The sequence below is a fragment of the Eulemur rufifrons genome, chromosome 16 (assembly GCF_041146395.1).
Source record: "Eulemur rufifrons isolate Redbay chromosome 16, OSU_ERuf_1, whole genome shotgun sequence".
NCBI lineage: Eukaryota > Metazoa > Chordata > Mammalia > Primates > Lemuridae > Eulemur > Eulemur rufifrons.
Genome location: NC_090998.1, coordinates 69,359,110 through 69,370,945, shown reverse-complemented (window position 1 = coordinate 69,370,945; position 11,836 = coordinate 69,359,110). Strand labels below are relative to the sequence as shown.

Below are 11,836 nucleotides of genomic sequence, written 5' to 3'. Positions count from 1 at the left end.
AACAACCCAATCCAGGCATGACTACTAAAAGCCCAGACCCTTTAGGAATGATGGTTTGGGTCATTCCACCAGGTAAAGAACCACAGCTAGCTGAGGTGTTTGCTGAAGGCAAAGAGAATACAGAATACATGGTGGATGGAGGTGTAAATACCACCTACAACCATGTGACCAGTAACAGAAATGAGAACTGTAATTTTCATAAATAATTTCTCCTTATTTTATGCATATGTTTATGTATATAAATATATGTACAGGCATATTTACTTTATATATACTAAGAAAATATCTTTCTTTTCTTTTCTCTTATTTAATTACATAAGATGTATTGATTTTATATCATAGTATTTAAGTATTGTTAATTGTACATCATAGTATTTAAGTTATGGGATATCAAGAAGAGTAAACATCTCTCAAGGACTTCATCTGCTCTTCTGGGAAAGAAGTTAGTGCATTTCTAATTGTATGCAGGATGGTTTTATCATGTTTGGTGAAATTATTACCTTGTTATTGCCTTTAGTTGAAGATTTTATGTTTCAGGGAGCTGCATATAGGTATCAAATTGACAAAGGGTAGACTTGGGGTGGTTAATTTTATATGTTAACTTGACTTGGTCACAGGGTGCCCAGATATTTGGTTAAACATTATTATAGGTCTGTCTGTGAGCCTCTTTCTGGATGGGATTAGCATTTGAATCAGTAGACTGAGTAAAGAAGATTGAGCTTCCTAATATGGGTGGGCGTCACTGAATCCATTGAATAGAACAATAAGGTGGAGTAAGGGAGAATTCACTTTCTCTGCCTTACTATCTTTGAGCTGAGACACTGGACTTTGAACTTGGATTCGGACTGGAGCTTACACCATCAGCTCTCCTGGTTCTCAGGCCTTCAGACTTGGACTAGAACCATACCATCCACTCTCCTGAGTCTCCAGCTTGCTGACTGCAAATCTTCTCAGCCTCCGCAGAGTTTCTTATAATCAATGTGTGTGTGTGTGTGTGTGTGTGTGTGTGCGCGCGCGTGTATCTCCATCCAATATATCCATCCAATAGGTTCTGCTTCTCTGGAGAATCCAGACTAATACAGTAAGAAATCAACAAATAATGAATAAACGGATGAATACTGACATTCTGTGTGGCTCAAATGTGAAGCTGTCTTGGTCCATTTTCTGTTGCTTATCACAGAATATCTCAAACTGAGGAATTTATAAAGAAAAGGAATTTACTTCTTGAGAAATGCAAGGTCAAGAGGCTGCATCTGGTGAGGGCCTTCTTGCCAGTGGTGACTCTGTAGAGTCCAGAGACAGCACTGGGCATCACATAGCAAGGGGACTAAGTGTGCTAGCTCAGATCTCTCTTCCTCTTTCTATAAAGCCACCAGTCCCACTCCCATGATAACCCATTAATCCATTAATTAACACATTAATCCTTTAATAGAATACTTTATTCATGAGGCAGTGTCCTCATGACACAATTGCCTCCTAAAGGTCCTATTTATCAAAGGCCACCACATTGGGGATTAAATTTCAACATGAGTTTTGGAGAGGACAAATATTCAAACCATAGCAGAAGCTTAAAAAAGTAGAAATAATGACAAGAATTAAATATGTCATGCCTTAATTATATGCAAGATATTCTATCAAACACTTTAAATGGACCATCTCATTTAATCCTTATAATGCTATGTAGTGGGTAATTTTATTATCTCCACTTTATGGAGAAGGTGATGGAAGTTCAGAGACATAGGTAACTTTCTAAGGTCACATTATTATAGACGTTTTCTTAAAAATTCACTTCCCAAATAGAAATATCTCTCTTCATTATTTCTGTTCTTTGAAATCAATCAACTAATCAACTGAACAACAAACTTGCTATTATCTAGCCCAGGTGATGTCCTCTAAGGAAGTGAAGTCACTGATGATGAGCACAAACAATTCCTGGCTTCAAGAAACATTAGATTAAAAACGCTCACAACACATGGTGCCTTTGGATACCCCTTCCATTTTTCAGTTCTGTAACTAGTTATTTGCAATAGAAAAAAAGAAATTAGAAGAGCTGAATAACTACTAATTACAAACAACGATAAATAAGAAAAAATGAGTTCAATGAAGCATTTTAAACTATATAGTACACCTTTTAAATGTGGAGTCCATATTAGTAATGTGGGAATTATGTTTTACTTTAAAGATTAAACCATCTGTTCCTAGCATACTTAATTTAAAAAAGCAAAAGCGTTTTTTCCTCCTTTACATACCTACCTAGGTCAAGGGTCAACAAACATTTTTTGTAAGAGTCCAGATAGTAAACATTTTAGGCTTTGTGGATGATACAGTTTCTGCCACAACTGCCCAACTCAGCTTCTGTAGCATGAAAGCAGCCATAGACAATAAGTAAATAAATGGGCATAGCTGCGTTTTAATAAAACTGTAGTTCTAAATTTGGCCTGAGGGTTATGGTTTGCCCAATTCCTGATAGAGTCTAAAGTATTTTAATCCAAGATTAGAAAAACAGAAGCAGAGGCTGCGCATGGTGGCTCATGTCTGTAATCCCAGCACTTTGGGAGGCTAAGGCAAGAGGATTGCTTGAGGCCAGTAGTTTGAGACCACCCTGTCTCTAAAAAAAAAAAAAAAAAAAAAAAGAAAAAAAATCAGCCAGGAGTGTTTGTATGTGCCTGTAGTCCTAGCTACTTGAGAGGCTGAGTAAGGCGGGAGTATCTCTCCACAGCCAGTGTGAGACAGTGAGCTATGATCACACTACTGCACTCTAGCCTGGGTGACAGAGTGATACTCTGTCACTAAAAAAGAAAAGAAAAAGAAAACAGCAGAGAAAGACATAGTCTTTACTCATTCTAAAGAAATTACTTATTGATGAAGTCTAACCTGGAGAATACTAGTGCTTATACAATAAAGAATAAGTTGAGAAAGAGTAGAGGTAGCAGTAGTTACAAGAAGGTGTCTCAACTGGAAACTATTATAGATAACAACTGCAATAGAACCTAAGTCATTAAATAATCAGAGAGGTTATGACTTTAAGACAGGAACCCACAATTTTGCTCAACAGCATCTTTTATTAGCAGATTATTAACCATTATCAGTTCCTTCACATAATTTCTTCACAAAAGTCCATTTTGCTGCAATTATCTATCTTTGCCAAAGCAAAGCAGATTCATTACTTTCCTCACAATTATGGTAACTTGTGTGTTGAGACATAGATGCCAATCAGATAATAATATTTGAAAATTACTTTTTATATCATTTCTAATTATCCACCCAATTCCCAACCAAACTAATTGATTCAACAGAAAATGTTCATAGCCAATATTTTTTATTTTATTGATCCAAGTTGAGTTTCAATTCATAATAAATGGTATTGGGGGATCTGTAGTGAAAATCTATGAGACTGCATTCCTCGTACCAATTTCTGAGAATCAACTTTCACCCACCTATGTGGTTCCCATGTTGCTACATAATCCTACCCACAAGCCATCATTAAATGCTTCTGTATTCATTTGCTAGGGCTGCTGTAACAAAGTGTCACAACTGAATGGCTTAAATAACAAATCTCCTGTCTCACAGTTTCTGGAGGCTAGAGGTTTGATATCAAGGTGCCAGCAGAGTTGGTTTTTTCTGAGGGCTGTGATGGAGAATCTGTTCCATGCCTCTCTCTAGTTTCTAGTAGTTTTCTGACAATCTTGGGCATTCCCTGGCTTGTAGATGCATCACCCCATCTCTGCCTTCATGTTCACCTGGTGTCTCCCTATATATCTGTCTGTCTCTATAATCAAATTTCCCCTTTTTATAAGGACACCAGCCTTATTGGATTAGGACCCACTCTGATGAACTCATCTTAACTTGAAAGTCCACAAAGACCCAATTTCTGAGTAAGGCCATATTATTAATAACAGGTACTTGAAGTTAGGACTTCAACATCTTTTCAGGAGACACAGTTCAACCTATAACAGGTCTAAGGTCTCCCACCCTGGGCCAATAAGAGTGCTTTCTGGGTATTTTTAGAAATAGAACTGAGACAATCCAGATGGCTGAAGTGGTCATATATAAAATTCAAATGCTATTGGCAAACATGTTTTCTATCACACACACCAGCAGCAACAATAGAGAAGAAAACTAACATGTGCAAGAGATGAAAAACATGGAGACATGATAGTCTTTGAGTCCCTGGTACCAGATGTGTCTTTGTTCTAGACTCAAACCCATCTGCCCTTTCCAAAGATTCCTTCCATTCCATAGGCCTCTGTAACTTTCAAATAAGAATACTAACATTTGTAACATCTCTTACTATTAATCATCAAATATCTGATCTTCACTATATTTACCTAAGAGATTCCATAGCAAGACTGGATTATAAGAAATGCTTCATAATTCTAAAAATTCTTATAGAAATATGTTCTATCAAATATAGATTTATGATACACTACATGTTATTAAATAAATACATATTCTATTTGACAGAAATGAAAAATCATCAAGAGACATTAGGAATGTTAAGAATAGAGATAACAATGTCAATAAGGACTTTGATGATTAAATAGAGGCCACTATAATTTTAGAGTACAATGACACAAATTTACTTTATTGGCTTTATGGAGTCAGTTAATTGCTTTTAATTGTTCTCTGCTGAATATGTCTTATCCTCCTATAGATCTGCTATTAATATATATTTCTTAATACATTTGGCAAATATTTATTATCTGGACATACTTGAAGAACTTGTATGAGAGGAATTCTAGGGTATTATTTATTTGACAGGTAATAAGCCTACAGGAAAAGAATTCATCCCAAAGGCAGAGAAAAATCAATGGCCAATCAGATAATAATGGTCACTAACAATTTTCCTCCAGCTCAGCCCCATGGAGTCCTGAATACTGTGATGTCTAAAAAGTAAAAGGAAGAGGCAACTTCATCCACCGAAATCTCAGTGGGTCACCAGGAGTGCTAGTCAACTTCATTATCACTGTAGGTGACTTTGGCAATAGCAGGATGACGCAGCCGTTACTTATCCACACTGAACGGCAACAACATTGAGCAAACAAAAGAGGGTGACATCAGTGACTTTTTAACACCAGTGACCTGATGAGTAGGGGTGACATAATTGCCACTTTTTGTGTCATCACCACAAAAGGTAATGGGAGAAAATAGAGTAACCCACAACTAGGCAAAAGGACTAGTTTGATACCACCTCCTAGAGATGTCCACAATTGTTTGAGAGGAATATATGAGGACTGGACTTCTTACAAAGACGACAGGAGAAAAATAACAGAAAATATCTTTTTATGATTGTTATCATAATCTTATTTTGGCCCTTGAGCTGGTTTAGCCCAGGAAACAAGGATTGATAAAAAAATTAATATTTTTCTAAGAAATAGCGAAATAAATTTTGTATATATTTTCAACTATTCTGTAGCATTTGTGGTGTTACCAATTTCTTATATATTGTGATTATACAATGGAACTATTTTAGCATTTCATTATTTTAAAAAATAGCAATAACATTTATTAAGGTTTCATCTGAAAAATACCACAAATTTCAAAGATAAGACCTAGACGTCAGAAAACCTTCAATGGCAGGTTTTCACTTTTACTTGATTTTTAATTTGAAAAGACTATAAAGAATGCTTTTAAAAATTATAATCAGAATACCTGAGTCATAAATGTAATAAATATTTTGATTACAATAAAATATTAATTCTTTTGATTTAAAAACAGGTCATTTTTAACCATCCAATAAAATGTCATATAACCAAAATTCTTTTTAATTCCCCTTCAATTGCATTTACATTAGCAAACAACATTTTTTTTTTACTTACAGCAAAAATATATCTATACTATTTTATAAAACTTAATGTTGAAAACAAGATCTTGCTAACACATTATGCTGCAATTCTGTTAATATTGTAAGGACTGAAGGCGTCCACAGCTTTCTGGCTTAGGCCTTAACTTCCATTATAGAGTCACTAAATTTTAATTTCCAAAGTGAATTCTACAGAACACAAATGCCACTGTTTTTAACATATATTTTCTGTTGTTTTGGTTTATTCAGCAATAAGAAAAATTTTCATGGTTAACTAAGTTTAGGAAACTGTTGGTTAATATTAAACAGGCTTTAAAATTGATCTTCTTCAAATTATTCTTCTGAAATGTCATTTATCTTATATAATTTGCACCAGTTTTTAGCCTCAGAAGGTTTACAGAGGGATCAAATTAACATTTGGAAGAAAATAGCATTTAATGTCTGGAAAAACGACATGACAGGTGCTGGGTCAGGGACATCCTTGGGGCAGAACAGAAGTCTCCTTCAGTTCTTTCCTTCCAAACCACTGAAAGACAACAACAAGCAGTTCCATGCACTACCAATACAGAGGCCTTCTCCAATCCTTGTGCATGAGTTTCATCCCTAAGTTTGTTCAGAAAATTGAATTTAAAATTCTATCAGTCAACAAAATTACATCTTTCAATTTAAAACTATGCCATATGCTATAGTATTGCTATTATTATTTTGAGTTGTAAATTATTCAAGAGAGAATTGCTAGAGCCTTGTAGGATTCTTTTTAAATACATAAATAAATTACATTGAGACCAAAAACTTTTAATCTTTACTCTATTTTAAATTACAAAATGGATCATGACGATAATCTTTGAACAACCAAAAGGCTGTTTGTGGAACAGGTGAGAAAATTACAGAAAACCCATTTATTTTTCTTACCATAGTAACTTGATGTTTGGAAAGTTAAATATGTATTTTCTCAAATGTTCTTTCACTCATTTTCATACTTTATAAGCACAACTTCTGTACAAAACAACACTTATCAGTTGATTATCAACAACTGCTTACATGAAACCACAGTGCAAAAATGTGGTTAGAAACTACCAAGAAAAAAAGGAAAGGAAAGAAAAGCTTCCTATTTCTCAGCTCTATAAAAGAACAAAGGGTGTGGTTAACAAAGTAATGTATTTTAAAATAGCCAGAGTACTTCTGAGACAACTAAGTTCATCAATAGTTGTTTGAGAATTTATTATATCTTTTAAAATCAGTATTTTCTAAAGTCAAGTATTTTATTATATGAACAGCTTAACCTAGAGCATCATATATCATAATTAAAAGCTGCCTTATTTCTGAATCCCTCATCTTATGTAGAAGAGCAGGAGGGACAAATCAACTTAATGAACAAAGAAGAGACTGATCAATTTGAAGAAGTAAATTAAGAAAATAAAAAATTCAGAATGTCATTTGAGTGGATTTTTAAAAAGAATAAAGCTTCTAGAGAAAGAAAAGAAGAGAGTACAAAGTGAGAAGGAAGAATGAGAAAGCAAAGATGACAGAAAACTATAGTAAAGGGGTTAAAAATAGATTTATATCAAATATATGTATTTTTCTTTCCAAAAAAGAAAAAAAAATTGAAGGAAAAATTAGCTAAGTTATGGAAAACACAAACTGTGACCACCAAAGAAATACAGAATTGAAACTTTGGAGTCACCAAAATAGTCCTTTTGCTTCTCACTAATATGTCCTGCCTAGCATTTCTGGAATACAGCGATCCCCTGATCTGCTATCTCATCTGCTATCTGATCCCATGGCTCACTTCCTGCTCCTTCCACCATTGTATGGCTGGTGTCCATGGGGGAATATCCTAGACACAGTGGTTTCAGAATACTGGAAGTACAGCTTCAGGAGTAGAAGATTCCTGGTCTACAGGCAGCATAAGGAGATAACGGGAATTTTATAGCCACCAGTATACTAACTCAGGCAAAGATCATCAATGGGTGTTAAACTTTGGTCTCAAAGTATTACTCCACAGGCAACTTATTAAGTAAAAAGGAGAAAGTTTATCCTTACAATGAAGAACTCTGGTAGTCACCACCTTAATCTAGTGATCAAACTTAGTTTCACCAATAGCAGAGCAACCTGACATTCACCTATGTACTATTCCTGCCAAAAATACTTTAAGTCTCACTTGTGAGGGAACAATCAAACAAATGTAAAATTTGGGACACTCTTCATAATAAGTGGACTTTTCAGAAAAGATAGCAGCATGAAAAACAAAAATGGGAAAATCATTCTGTTAACAGAAATGAAAGATACCCTACTCAAATGCAACGCATAATCCTAGATTGGTTCCTACAAAGAAAAAAATACAGCCATAAAAGATATTTGGGAAAAATTATGGAAATTTAAATGTAGATGGTATATTAGATGATGTTATTATATTATTAGTTTTCTTAGGTGTGAAAAGATTTGTTATATAGGAGAATGTCCTTATTCTTAAGAGACGCAGGTTAAATATACTTGGATGTGACAGGATGCCTGCAACTTACTTTCAAATAGGTCACAAAACAACTCATGTGCGTGTGTGTATGTGTATTCAAAAAGACATAAATCAAATGTGGCAAAATAACAATTGGTGAACTAGGTTAAAGGTATGAAAGTGTTCATTCTACCATACTATTCTAAAGTTTTTGTAAGTTTAAAAATGTTCTAAATAAAAAGTTAGATGGCAGGGGGCATTGAGAAATTGTTGGCCTTAAAGTCAGAGAGCCTGGACCCTTGGACTGGTGTTTCCATCTTAGCAAGCCACTCCAACCCTCTGAGCAGGACAAGGATAATAACTTCACTGACCTACCCCATAAGACTGTTGTGGGGATGAACAATGTACAACAAGGGATGCTTCTAAACTGTGAAACACCCCAGGGTTCTCAACCTGGAGTCCAAGGATAGAAAACAGTTTCCATGAATTTGGGTGAGAATCAGTCTCACTAGCCTCTAACTGCAATTTAACATTTCTTTCAATTATACATATTAGCATGAGTTAACATGGCCTGTGCCTTGTACATACTGAGAACTCAATAGCTGTGAGTGCTATTATCATTACAGTTAATTTTCTTAAGTTGCATAAGTGAGGGCATGGAAAGCATGAGTCAGTGATCTAGTATCTTTCACAAAGTATTGGTTCAGAGTGGGTGTGTCCTTTTAGATGTAGAAGAAAAAAGAGGATGCAGGATTGTAAGAGCTCTGTCACTGACTCATGATTTTCATGACTATCACTTGTCCAACTTAAAAAAACAAATTGTAATGACAGAGCTAACTCAATGTGTTCAAAACTGAACTCCTGGTCTTCTCAAACAATTGCTCACTAGAAGCCTCTCCCATGAGCCTCTCCCACTCCAATAATGCCGGTGCTCACGTCACAAACTTTGTAGTCATCCTTGCCTCCTTTTTTCTCCACTCTACCTCTAATCCTTCAAGAAATTCTGTTGGCACTGCCTTTAAAATATATGAAAAACCTAACCATTTCCCACCACCACTACCTGCTAGTTCAAGGTACCACTATCTCTCACCCAAAGGCTAATACAACAGCCTTCTAACAGGTCTCCTGCTCCTTCTCTTACCACTTTGAGTCTATTTTCCCCATATATAATTATCCTTTTAAAATATGTCACATAATCCATTCCTCTTCCTAAAACCTTGCCAATGGTTCCCATTTCCCTCAGAGTAAAACCCAAAGTCCTTCCAGTGATCTAAAGAACACATGATCTGACCTCCCCTAACCCCTGTACCTCAACTGCTGCCACAATCCACCCTTCCCTGCCCCAGCCTGTCCCAGCTACACTGGCCTCCTTGAGGTCTCCAGAACATGCCAAGCATGCTTCCACCTTAGGACTTTTACGCCGGGTGTTCCCTCCCACTGCTTTGGAATGCTTTTCCCCAGATATTTATGTGGCTAATTCCATCATCTCCATGTCTTTGGTCAAGTAGTGAGAAGGCCTACTCTGGCAATCCTATTGAAAATAGCAACCTACCTCAGGATGCTTCAGCTCCCTTAACCTGTTCAGATTTCTTTTTTCTATAGCACTTACCACCTTCTAATGTGTAAATAATTAAATTGTACCTTGTCTACCTCCCCCTGCTAGATTAAGCTCCATAAAGGCAAAGATCTTTTTTGTTTACTCTTGTTTTTAAATTATTTATTTATTTTTGTTATTTTCTTCAATTTTTATTGTGGTGAAATACATGTCACATAAAATTTACTATCTTAATCATTTTTAAGTGTACAGTTCAGCAGTATTAAGAACACTCACAGTGTTGTGCCACCACCACCACCATCCATCTCCAGAACTCTTTTTATCTTGCAAAACTGAAACTCTATAAATATAAACAATAACTCCCCATTCCCATTTACTCATATTTTATAAGTACCCAGAACAGTGTCAACCATATAAGGTTCTAATACATTTTTGTTGACTAAATAAATAAAAGCCTCTTGTGAAACTTCAAATATCATCTCTATGGGGAAGATTTCCAAATTTATAATTGAAGCACACAGAGTTACACCAAGTTTTATCAAATTATGCCCTTCTCTGTACTGTTTGAAGCATCTGTAGTGTTCGAAGCATGACCTATGCCTCTTGCACATTTGTATTCTCTAGTTTCATTAACATATTATCTTAGACGTAGCAAATGTTTACTAAAAGTTCAATAAGTGAATAAATTACTGAATCCCACAGCCATAAATGTTGGTCCTCCGCCTACCTCCAATCCCCAAACCCCATGTTTTAGTACCTCCTCCACGGTCCTAAGTCTGCCAGTATGTGTTAAAGCTGAGATGTTCTGAATAGGAAGGGAATAGGTGGTGTGTTAGAAAATGCATAGAACTATTTCTTCAATTCCATAAAAACCAGTGGTTTTTAATTTTTTAATTAATTAATTAACTATACATATTTATGGAGTACAACATGTTTCCATTACACATGTATACATTGTGTTATGATCAAAAGAGGGTAATTAGCAATACCATCATTTTTAGCACTTAATATTTCTTTGTGATGAGAACATTCAAAACCTCTCTTCTAGTTGTTTTGAAATATACGATACCTTACTGTCAACTCTAGTCATCCTACATGCAATAAAACACCAGAACTTATTTCTCCTATCTAACTGTAGCTTTGTACCCATTAATCAATCTCTTACCATCTCTCTTCTCTCCCCTCCCCATACTCTGGTAACCACTATTATACTCTCTACTTCTGTGAGAACAACTTTTTAAATTCCAAATATGAGTGAGAGCATGTGGTATTTGTCTTTCTATGCCTGGCTTATTACACTTAACATAATGTCCTCCAAGTTCATCCATGTGGCCACAAATAACAGGATTTTATTATTTTAAAAATATGAAATGCTTCATGAATTTGCATGTCCTCCTTGCACAGGGGCCATACTAATCTTCTCTGTACCATTCCAATTTTAGTACACGTACTGCTGAAGCAAGCACAATAAAAACCAAGGTTTAACATATTAATGGCTTTACTTTAAGTATATTGAGAAGAGATGAGAAGCAACGAAGAATCTAATCACCACACTCGGTTTGGAAATTTGGGGTAAAATGACAGGCTTCCAAGAGTTCTACATGTTCAAGAACCTGTTTGTGCTCTTGAAAGAAATATTGAGATGGAAAGCCCAGGAAACCACAATTGATACTCTTCCACTCAAAAAGAAAAGGGAAGATGTCCCACCCCACCTAAAGTAGGAGAAGGTCAAGATGTCTAGAATCCTTTTGATACCTATTATTAGTGGTGAGAAGAGAAAACTTTTTAGGAAAGATATATGACTGTGTCACTCAAATTCACTTCCACCCAGCCCTTAGGAAATGCACCAGATTCTTTGGCAGAATGCCTGTGAACTAAGAGGCAGACTAACATTGGGATCCTAAAGCAGAGCTGTGAGCAGTGGTGAGGAGAAAACCCTTCCACACCTCTGTGAGAGCAGAAGCGGTAGCAGCTGCAGTGAGAGGAGGGGCGGATGGACCAGAGCCAAGTGAACAGGGGTAGGAGA

At 35.8% G+C, this 11,836-nt stretch overlaps 1 non-coding gene across 1 annotated transcript; it reads right to left on the bottom strand.

Moving 5' to 3' along the window:
- Window positions 1–11,169: 11,169 nt before the first annotated feature.
- Window positions 11,170–11,276, bottom strand: LOC138397697 (U6 spliceosomal RNA). Its single transcript, XR_011235828.1, has one exon. It is a non-coding gene; the product is annotated as a U6 spliceosomal RNA (small nuclear RNA).
- Between the last annotated feature and the right edge of the window lie 560 nt (window positions 11,277–11,836).